The following is a 12,011-nucleotide window of genomic DNA, read 5'->3' on the forward strand; positions in this document are numbered from 1 at the left end:
GAACTTTTTGAATTATTCTTTTCACCCTTGATCTGCCAAACAAGAGGTTGGACCTCTGATGGGTTCAGTGTCATATTCAAGTGCGTTTCTCCATACAGGGAACAAGTAATCTGTCCAGGATGATGACCCCCCCCCCCCCCCCCCCCTTTTTTTTAAATCCCAAACAGAAGATACAACAGAGGTCAGGGTGGTACGTGTTCCTGCGGACCACTTTCAACCCATCAAGACTCATCAGGACCTTGGATGCGGTTCAGTCTTCTGGCTTTTGCCTTCTTTCTGTCGATTCATACAAAACAAGAGAAACTTGGGGTACCTGCAACTCTCCGTGTCTGCTCGAGCGCACACGTCTCCGGCTAAATTTGTGCTGCTCCGCTTGATTTTTCATCTGTTTGCCTCAGTTTTCTGCTTCTTGATGACTTTCGAATGAACTCGTTGCAATGGCCCCGACGAAACAGTTTCGAAGCGGAGAAACTCCACCAAACGAAGGCGAAACTTGCTTAACAGATTTGATTTCAAAGCCGCAGTCATGTATGACAAGGTTAACGGATAAGAGGAGGGAGCTGTTGTTTCACATCTCTGATTAGTGCATCAGTCAAAGTTTCCCTTTGATTGTAAGTAGCTCCTAATTACATTTCATTGTAATTAACGACAAGTGCTTTAGTTTGAGTGTCTCACACTCAGGATGAAAGTAGCTGAGACAAGTGAACATCAAAGTGAGTGAGAGTACGAATCCCAGAAGCGCTCAGTAAACAGTTTTTTTTTTTTTTTCTTTTTGTTGTTGTTGCATGTTACAACATTCTGGGAGCATCCTTTGTCCTCTCTCTTTAGCCGAGTGTGTAACAGACTTCATTTTAACAGACTGGAGACAGAATACAGCTCAAAGTTCAAGTGCTGCTAACATAAGCCTCACTAATCTGATTTAGCCACATCAGCCTGGCGTCCTCCGAAGTCACAAACTTCCCCTTTGAAGAGACACTGTGGCGGATTGGGTGCCGATTGCAACCGCATAAGTACGACTCCCCGAGTCCGCCCCTTTCCAAGGGTATCAGAGAGAAGACACTGCGGCCGTGAAACTCGCACAAATATGAAAAGCCCAGTCTAATGTTGGTTTGTGTTCTGTACAGATATCGTCAGTAACACATGAAGGGCTCTGTGGAAAAGAATCTGCTCCATGTGCAAAAAATACAAAGTCGCAATCATTTATGCTCCAGAAACACACATAAAAAGTAACTTATTGACTCTCTACTCTCTTCCAGTTGTACTTTTGAAAGGTAAAACACTTACAACCCCCAGAAGAGCTGGAGGAAGTTGTGGGGGACCGAGATGTCCGGGCGTCCTTGCTCTCCATACCGCCATACGAAGATGGATCGACTCCGGATTTCCTTCCAGCGTCCAAAAACATGCATGTGAGGTCAAGCGGCGACTCCAACTGGTGCAGTTTATACGTCTGCACGACGCAAATCGTCCCTGAAGTGGCTGCAGGAACACTGGTGGACGGCTGATGGTCACTTGTGTTTGAACGCTGTTCGAAGTGAATGTAATTTAGAATTAAGGATTGTGAAAGGCTTGACAGACTTCCAAATTAATGAGGGCTTGGCTTTTGCTCATTGTGTCTCACAAGAGTGACTTTTTTAATTTCCAGAGTTTACAGTCAAAAGGGGGGGAGGAGGAGGCAGAGAAACAGTGAGCTGCTGCATCATTTTCTTTGCTTCCAAGCGCCAATTTTTCACTTCTCACAAACCTATTTCCTCTGGGCCTCGGTCCCCTCCTCCTCCTCCTCCTCCTACAATGTGAGATTTAGAAAGTCTTTGCAGTTGTAGGGGACTGCTGGTTCCAGCTCTCACTGCCACAAGAAAGAGAAATATCTCCAAGACTGCCATTTTCTTCCTTAAATCCCACAACATTTTTTTCCCCCGTTTCTGAATGAGAAAATGAGCGCCGCTCAGAGAGGGGCGGGCCAACCAAATAAACCCCTTCTTTGGGCCCGGAGCCACTAATCTGTAATTTAATTTCAGGCGGGTTTCTGGGCGAGGAGGACACACAGCAAGGTCAAGGGCTACTGTACAGAGAGATCTGTGCATCTGGGCACAACCTGAGGTTTGATCAACAGTCTCAGCCAGCTTATTCAGAGGACACTGTGTGTGTGTGTGTGTGTGTGTGTGTGTGTGTGTGTGTGTGTGTGTGTGCGCCTCTTTCCGTGCAAAACTCTGCGAGATGTTTCTGCAATACTAACATGTGTCAGGCTTGATGCAAGGTAGGTATTTCACATGTGACAAACACCAAACAATCAGAGAGGAAATCCATTATTCACAACAAGTCAAATGTTTGGGATGAGTGAGCGTCGGCAAACAGAGAGGGATTAAGCCCTAAAGTAGGACCGCGTCTAACTGGGAACAATTCAACACGTCACCGTTGATCTGCATGTAAATGAAATATTTGTATTACTTGGACCATAATTCATGTTTCACTCATTATGTAGAACGGCCTAGTCGGGAGATAAATCAACTAATGGAAAAGTGGAAGGAGGAATTCAAGCAGCATGGCTAATCCCGTGGGTGAAGAGAAGAAATGTGGGTAATAAACTCGACCTTGTTCTGCCTGGGCGAACACGAAGTGGCCCTGGGAAAAGGACCAATAATTACCAGTGACCAGACAGTTTCACCATGTCTCTTTAATGTAAATAGGCATAGGGTGGTTTCACAAATTTGGCTTTGGCAATCACACATAGACATAGGACACAGGTACTGTAGTTGCTTAAGTATGTAAAAAAAACAGGGGCGGAGGCAATAAAACAACCTGAACACCCCCCCCCGCCCCCTCTCCTGGAAGAGATAAAACATTCCACACCAGCCGTAGAAAACTAGCCGGGATCGTCTGCGTTCATTAAAAACTATTTCGTACTTACAAGGCCGTCGGGTCAGTGAAGAAATCAGGGCGCATCCCATGCACCATTTGCAGTTTGTTGGCGCTTAGCTGGCGTTCAATTTCAATTCCTTCAACTTACTGAGTATAGGAGAGCGGCGCACGCTGACAGGTACAAGTTACTCTGGCGACAGACGCTAATTAGCAAAGCGCAGGAGTAATGGGAAGAGCCAAGTTGGCTCTCTGGCAGAGAGACGGTGATGGGAACCGAGGCGGGGGTCATCTCTTTAAGTGTCTCGCTTCCTATTTAGACGGATCTCTGGCACACGCCCCCATCACGGCGGGGTGATGCCGGCGACGGCGAGAGGAGACCCGGTCGCATCCTGTCGCTTTCCAAACACGGCGTCTGCTCTACATAACTGCGCCCAGCGCAACCCGCGCTCGGTCGCCACTGCTTCCCTTCGTCCCGCAGTTGACAGAAAAAAATAGAAGCGAAGGCCGGGCATTAAAAAAAAAGAAAAAGGAGAAGAAATAATGGCACATGATGTGTTTATGTGTTTTGATGTAAACTCGAGGGAAAGTCTTAGAAAAGAGGATGATGGACTCGTCTTCTGCTCAGCGAGGCTTTGACATTCTGTAGGGGACGCTGGAAATAGTCTCCATGTTGATGGATAGGTGGAGTGGGATTACCCGCCAGAGTCCTCTCCTCACCCCCACCCCCACCACCACCACCTCCACTGCCGGCTCCCTCATCTGGCCCCGACTCCTGTGAAAACACACAATCATATAAATCAATGTCGTTCGCCTCCTCACTGATGATTATCTTGGAAAAATAATGAATAACCACGAGCTGATCACAATACCCGGGAAATCACCCCAAAAAAATAATAAATGAAGACGTCAACCTCCTTTTGGTTCGCATCCACAAGTAAAACGAGAGCCGCGTAAACTAGAAATAATGAGAATTTGAATATTTTCTTCCAAGCTTTACAGCACAAATATTTACACGCATCTTTAAAATGAGAGCATTTGTGATTTGCGAGCAGACGTCCACTTTGATCGTCCTGTTGGTGAAAATGTCTAATATCCACTGTTTCAAGAGACTATTAACCATGTACTTGAACCGACCGGCACTGTGCACAGAAAACTACGGTACTTAGTTACAAGAGGCTTGTGGGCAGCTGGACTTCTGGAGAGCAGACGATCGAGCAGCACAGCTTCTAATCTCTTCACAAACTCTTTGACGGATTAGTGACAATACTGTTGGATTGGACAAGATACTCTAATTTGTTGATTAGCCCAGTAAGACAAAGATTGTCTTATTGTATTTTGATGCACTCAAGGCATTATTTATATCCTTATGTTATCCCGGAGATTCTGATGTGATTTCTGTACTGCTGTTATTTGAATGTTTTCAGGCACAATAAAACATTTGGAATAAGATTTATGATTCTGTGTCTTTGTTCACAGCAAGGTTTCATTTTGGTGTATAACTGTTTTTAAAGGAGGCATACTTTGACTATATTATATATATATATATATATATATATATATATTTATCTGCATACACTTTTATATACTGATTTGATTATTATTAATCTACATATGATTCTTTTAGTATGTATGCTTTGCGTCAGGGGTGTCAAAACACATTTCAGTTCAGCAGCCACATACAGCCTTCGGTGGGCTGCACCAGTACAATAGTGCAAAAATAACCTTTGAATTTATACTTTAAAGTTTTACTTTGTTGTAGTATATGTGATGAAAATGTTTATATTTTCACAAAAACTAATAATTACTACCAAAAATTACTACAATCTCAACATGAAGTCAGTTTTAACAATGCAAAATACAGTGAAATGTCTGAAAAAACTTCTATAACTATTGTGCGTGTTTTTATAAACTCACCTGGACCGCACGGCCGGGACACAACAGCTAGTTTGCTGGATGACATAATTAGCTTTTTAATGGCATTATCACCGATATCTCAGCCCGGGTCTCAGTGTTGTTTCGTGTCTGTTACTCTCAAGGAATTTCTTCAAAAAACAAAAATCATGGTTTTCTTTGTAATTTTTCCAATTTTCTTGGTGTTTTGTTCGACCCGATTGGAGCCTCTTGCAGGCTGGTTTTGGCCTTATGTTTGACACCCCTGCACTATATGTGACATGTCTATATGTTCCTCCAGAAAAGAAAAAACTCTGAAGACTTTGATGGACAATCCTAAAAATGGCTCCTTTGTAATAATTGTGAGAGCGGGCCGTATTGGACCCTGTGGTGAGCTGGTTGTCGGCCTGGGATCTCCATCTCGTGTTGACAAGGCTCACAACCTGGACTGTTTTCTGACATTTTCATCATTATTAGTAGTTTCAGCAAGAGAAGAAAGCAGCCAGAGGTACATTGTTAAGCAAATACTGCAGAGAGAAGAACTAAGATGCCCACAGATTTGGCATCATTAAGCAAACAGCTACACCATTAAGAGACACACCTCTCTCTCTCTCCCTCTCTCTCTCTCCCTCTCTCCCTCACTCTCTGCCCCTGTGGACCACCCCACTGCTAGCACAGCGAAAGAAATTGTTCTCCCTGCATCATTAAACAGTTTGTATTAAGTCGGGTGGAATTTAATTATGTCACACATGACGCTCCCCCCTCTTGAAGCTTTCTAAAAGCAATATGGCGGGCTATATGCTGCGAGCTTCAGTTTTTAGATACATTATTCAAAGCAGTCAGCTATGACTGCATGCAACCGGACTCCTAAATGAAGACTCGCCCATTAATACAGATCTTTTAATTTTCTTTCCTTCTGAGACACTAAAGACAGATACTTCTTTTAAAAAAAAAATGGTTGGAGCTTTTTTCTGTTAAACTTAAGCCTCCAAACATTTGTTGTTTTATTGAGAAAGAGCTCATTAATAAGAATGGCATCTTTGAACACATTTTCAATCATTTATTCAACAAAAATATCAGATGATTCTATATTCTTCAGTGGAAAAAGCAGGCGCCACCCTGTCCCTCAAAGCCAGTATCAACCCCCATCCGTCTCACAGAAGGAATTGGCTGCTTATTGTAGAATATATGCATGATTGTCCAACAGTCGTTGCCATTCGCTCTGATATATTTGATCACTCTTGCATGTAGAATTCCTTCGGCTTCAAGTGGCCTGCGTGTTTGTCTTCCCCGTTTCAAATGTCCCCCCCACAAACTTTCAATGGGATTCAGATGGAGGTCTATGATTCACTCTAAGTATGAGGTGTGTTTTCCCTGTTTCATGTCTGTGTGCACCAAACAGATCAGCTGTTACTGAGGTTTGCAATTTTTCCAGAAGTCTTGGTCTTGATCATTGGCGAATTAGTCTGAATCCTTTTAAGAGACATCAAAGGCATTTTGCGTCACACATTATGAGTTGGTGAAAAATGCAATATGTTCAATATCTGACACAATTTGACCTAAAGTCATAATAGCCACTGGCAAATCTTTGAAAAAAAAAACAACTTTGGGGATCAGGGAGAGGGATCAGTCCCGGTCACACAGAGGACTGTCCTCACTGTAAAATAACAGATTTCAAACTAAACTTAGTCCTCGGGTAGAATGGCAGGTTCAAAGTCATTGTTCTGCAGCCCCATGAGAGACCTTAAGACCAGAATGAAGATGGAACATACTTACAAAAAAAGAAAAGTCCAAATGTCAATCATTTTCACGTAGACTAAACCTCATATTCCTTTTAAGTGTAGCGACAGTCACACAGCTACTTTTTCCATGTGACTGCTCACTTTTAATAATTATTCAATTGATAAAAGTCACTTCTATGTTTCATTCATTTCAGAGTGCTGTCTGATTAGGCTTTGAAACAGGCAAATCTTTGATAAATCCAATACATCCAGCAATTTCCCTGGGGTGTAATTACATTTTCACATGGCTGTATATATCCTGAGAGGTGCTCATCATCTCTGCCTCGTGACAATGGAAATTTTACTTTTAGCAGGAGACTTTGTCGTGGATCCGCTTTTGTTTTAGATATACTGTACCTTGAACAGCTGTGACTATGTGTGCGCAGCAGTAATGCCGTGTTTGAAGCGCTCATAAAAATACTTCTGTGCGCGCGCTGCTCCTACCTTCTAATTGACGCTCATTATCATCCCTTTATTACATTTTACCCATGACAGCTGGTGTGATGTGGAAACATCCAAAATGAAAACCCTGAGGGCATTGCTGACAGCCTCAAAACGTCAAAGCAAAAGAAGTGATACAGTTCCTGGGTCTGTCAATGTGAATGATAGGAATCCTCGCAAATTGCAAAGCTCGTCGCCAGAATATCTGTTTCTATAAAGCATTTTAAAATGCGTCCCTGCTTCCATTTGCTCCCTGTCACAGAGTAATCTGACTTGCCAAGTTATCCATCACCCAAATGAACACAACAGCATTTTAACGCATGCATCCCCAACCTCCGCCCATCACATTCAAATCCAACCCTGATCCCCAGAGAGCTCCCTCAACCACTGTTTCAAAGTGGAATCACGCTGGCTATAGAGTCCAGAGGTCAGAGGTGAAATGAAAGACCGGGCTTTTCACAGCAAAGGCAGCAGTCATTTAGGGATCCAAGAAAATTACAGGTCTGGCCGCTGGCAATCGAAAAGTAAAATCCAACCCAAGTGTTTTACAAAGAGCTTCCGTCCGTCGGAAACAATCCAGAGCAGCCACGGCGGGGCCGAGCCGTCCCTCCACTCCCAACACGTAAGACACAAGCTGATGGACAGATTCATTTACAGCCGGTACACAAGATTGCACACCAGTTTAGTCAGGCTACAGGAGATTGTTCACGTGGTAGATACAGATGCACAGTGAATTCAATCTAATGAAGCGTTGTAAATCCACAGCGCGCCCATTTCTTTCCTCATTTACATTGAAATGTAAGTGCCATATTTCATTTTCTCCATTGGTAACGTCTCCATTATTTATTTAAAAACACACACACACACACACACACACACACACACACACACACACACACACACACACACACACACACACACACACACACACACACACACACACACACACACACACACACACACACACACACACACACACACACACACACACACACACACACACACACACACACCTAAAACTTCTATATTTGTGCAGCATCATGAAAAACAAAAAAACACTCCAGCTCTTTGACTCCCACAGAAGAAACAACTACAATCAGAGAAAGCTATCAAAGACAAACCGCAGACAAGATGGGGAATAACCTTGGAGGAGATTTTGGAATAACGAGGAAGCGACGACACCTCGCTGATACTTGAGCATCATTACCTGATGATCAAACGCATCATGACGATTCCTCAGCCCCACAATGGATAATTATGAAGTGTAACATGTACCGCTCAAAGAGGATTTACTGAGCTGCCTTTTACGATGCATTTACATTTGTGCAGATACCTTACAAGGCAGCAATGGAAACAAGATCCCAGGTTCCCCCGGGACACGAATGGTGGGGTGTGGAATATATTTAAATAGCAGTTAGTAGCATCAGCGTGGGAAGAAATATAAAGAGGCTATTATTATTAGGTTTAACCATGCGAGTAAATGCCGCTGCCTTCAAGTAAACCGTAAACCTAAAAAAGACACTCAAAAAAAGTTAAGTCTCGCATTTTCTCTCCTTTTCTGCGGCCATCTGTTTCTGAGAACAGCTCAGTTATATAACCAAAGTTTTGACATTACCTTTGTGAATTAAGGCTGATTAAAAAACAAACCTGCTGTTCTGAAGTCTCACAATGGGGCACCGGATTCCTCTAATGCCACTAATGAAAGTGTCACAATATTTCAAACACGTTGATATCACTCTAATAATAAGCTTTACAAGTGCCGGTTTAGAAATATATAAATATTTATATAGCCATGCTGCATGCTTCATTGGAAAAACTTGTAACTAAAAACAACACAAGAGGAAGGAGACTATTTCGGTTAAAACATTTGTAATTTGCCTAATATACACCTATAGGTAATTACAGCTATTATTAAATTCTTTTGGGAAACAACAGCTGAATATTCAGAAATAAACAGAAATAATACAGTATCTCTAAGTGTTTAATTTCTCCATCCATCAATCTTCAATATCACCTCACCGTTAATTTGTAGCTCTTATCTGTCCTGGTTTTTACCTGAGAAACGCCAAACAGAGTTTCCCATTTTTGTATAATGATAATACATACTGATTGATTAATTCATCATGACGAGGCGTTCGCTGATGGGGCCTTTGTGTGTGGAGTTTGCATGATCTACCCTTGCAGTTTTTGACCCGTTCCTCTCACAATCGAGATATAGGTTTGTCTGCTTCAGTGTTAACTTTGATCTGGCTCCAGATGTGGATGGTTGTGTGAGTCTGTCTAAGCCCTGCAGTAGGCTGGTGAAACTGCCTTTCACCCTCAAGATCAGCTGGAATCAGCTTCAGCACCCCGGGTGACCCAAGGCGGGATAAAACCGGTATTAAAGATGGAAGGATGAAAAGAAATAAAACAGATTTGACAGGACCCTTTAGGGTTGAAAGGCGAGCCGTTTCCACCTGTTGCCAGTCTTTTGTCCTGAGTGAGGGAGACTGACAGCTGACTGTGGCTACATCGTTTCAGCAGATTTGAGAGTGGCGCCGACCGTCTCATCAAGAAAGCAAACATACAAACAGCATCCAGATGTTTCTGCTCTGCAGGAGCAGATCTGACTCAGAAAAAAAGAAGAAGTGATGATTCACGTAGGTCGCAACATACAACAATAATCATCACTGTGAACAATGGAGTGAGGCAGCAGCCTCCCCACTTAATTCCAATAAGGATAAGCCGGGTGAGCTGTCTGACAGGTCATTCTGTTACCACGCCGTTATTCCGAAAGCAGCAGCATGTATCACCCTGTAAAATTTTTACACCTTTATCAGCTCTTTTTCCTGTGGCTGAGGTAACCCCACCCTCGACCTCTTCTCAGAAGCAGCCTGCAGCCCTCCTGGTGTTAATTATAAGGCTTCGCACCCCCCCAGAGCCTGGGTGGGAGGTGGAAGCGCATTAATCTTGATGCTTCACTTCAGTCTAAAGGATCATTTGAAGAGACTCCTGTGGTAAGCCCCAAAGGCGAGCCGACTCGATGCTGGGAGAAAGGCAGAAGGGCAGCGAAACAAAGGGGGGCTTTTTATTTTTTTCTCTCCCCTCACTCACACCGAGATGTCATCTACCTCAACAAGGAAGTCAATCATTTTGTCGCCCATACCACTTATATTCTCAGTATGTTAATCCGAATGAGTATTTAGTATCACACGGGATGACATGCCAACAGTCTCCCACCTATGTTGTGATTGATTTGTTCCCTGATGCAGCATGAAGGTGACTGTCACCTCGCCGGCTGAGCCGAGCCGAGATCTGGATGAAGGGCTGAGGCATGTTTACATCCAGTTTACATTCAGCCTCATTTCACTGCAATTCTAGCCAATCAAATCTCTGCCCAGAGGTCAATTCCACACTTTAACATTGCAGGTGCATATTTTTAGCTGCTTAGTCATATGGTTTTCACTCTTGTGATGATATTTTAATCATATAGAATACCTGTTTTATTTGCGTAAAGATTGTTTTGCTCCCTTTTTTTTTTTTTTAATAGCAAGAAGTCGTTGCTGCCTGATGCACAATTACTTCCACCTCACTGTGTCCCTGCAATGTGTTGTTTCCGATGTCACAGACTATAAAATGGAGTGACACAGACAATCTTGTAATTGCTTTAAAACATGAACAGTGGTCTGAACACACATGCCATAAAGGAAAACCAGAAGAGAATGTCCACTTCTGAATGACTGACAGTTTAAATATTCACAAGCACTAATGAGCTCCATGTCATTTAAAACAATTAACGTTTCACTTCAAGGGGAGAAGATTATTTTCAAAACATTCGAGCAGCAGTGGCATCAGTCATGTCACAGCACCACTTCTTAGCATATGTGCTGTGTTTGATCATGCTCCTCTTCATCCAGTTAATCTACTTCTACAGTTGGGGGGGGGGGGGGGGGGGGGGGGGGGGGGTATTAAAAAAAGTGCAAAACGCATGAGCGTGCAGTTACATGTTTAATCTTTCTGTGAATAAACATGTGCAACTTCTTGTGTTTCATCACGAAACTTAGCATGTAAATCGTCTTGTTGCTCAGTAAGCAATATGTTTAGCATATTCCCATCACAGTGGGAGGCTGTTTGGTGTTTAAGGCTTCTTGCCACGAGTACATTCCCAGTAGCTGAACAAATTCCCTTTGATAAGCAGAAGATTTGTAAACAATATGAACAATACGCTGGGAGCGTTTTAAAAATGTCCCCACAAATAGGATCCTTGGCGTCTTTTCTTTCTATGAATGAACTATTGCAGATGTGAAAATCCCTGAATGAACTTCAGATTCCATGTCGCAAAACTACGATTTCCACCAAGACATACCAACTAGTCAAGATGAAATTAATGGCTACCTAGATTTAGAACTTCTTTCGGCTGCTCAGCACAGTGGATCCTCTTCCTCCAACTAATCCGGTCCGCCGCTTCCTGTACAGCTCCGACAACTATCTTCAAGTCCTCATTTACAACAGCCATGAATCTTGTCTTCTTCTCCCGGCAGCTCCATCTCTAACATCCTTGGTCCAATATATCCACTATCTCTCCTCAACACACATCCAAACCATCTAAACCTGGCTTTATCTCTGAAAACGGCTAAACCTCAGCCCTCCTTCTGATCTGTTCATTTTTAATCCTGTACCTCCCCGATGAAAATCTCAGCATCTTCATCTTCCTCTGTTTCCTAACAATATACTATCACAGGTCGCAGTACCGTCTTGTAAAACTTCCCTTTCACTCCTTCTGTCAAACATCAGCCCTGACACTCGTCTCCACCCACTCCTTCCTGCCAGCACATTATTGGTTTGGAACATTGAGAAAGAGAAAATGTAGGCAAACGGCAGTCATGGCACAGTCATCTAATGGATGTTTACAGGAAATGTTGGGGAACTTCTCACTGAAGTTAACTCGCTAACCTGCTTGGCCCCTAAGCCTGGCTATCCAGTCCTGTACTGTTACTTTATTCCATAAGATGGCGCGGTGAGTCAATCTGAAATCTAGTTTCGCTCCAATAATAGAGAATGATG

General features: G+C 43.1%; 1 protein-coding gene across 1 annotated transcript in view; it reads right to left on the reverse strand.

Moving 5' to 3' along the window:
- Positions 1-2,651: 2,651 nt before the first annotated feature.
- cd276 (CD276 molecule) overlaps positions 2,652-12,011 on the reverse strand; it is an 81,081-nt gene continuing 71,721 nt past the window's right edge. The window contains exon 8 of the mRNA XM_080458668.1: positions 2,652-3,628. The gene's annotated coding sequence lies outside the window, so the exon portion shown is untranslated. The remainder of the gene's footprint in view (positions 3,629-12,011) is intronic.

Source organism: Lipophrys pholis, assembly GCF_963383615.2.
Source record: "Lipophrys pholis genome assembly, chromosome: 2".
Taxonomy (NCBI): Eukaryota; Metazoa; Chordata; class Actinopteri; order Blenniiformes; family Blenniidae; genus Lipophrys; species Lipophrys pholis.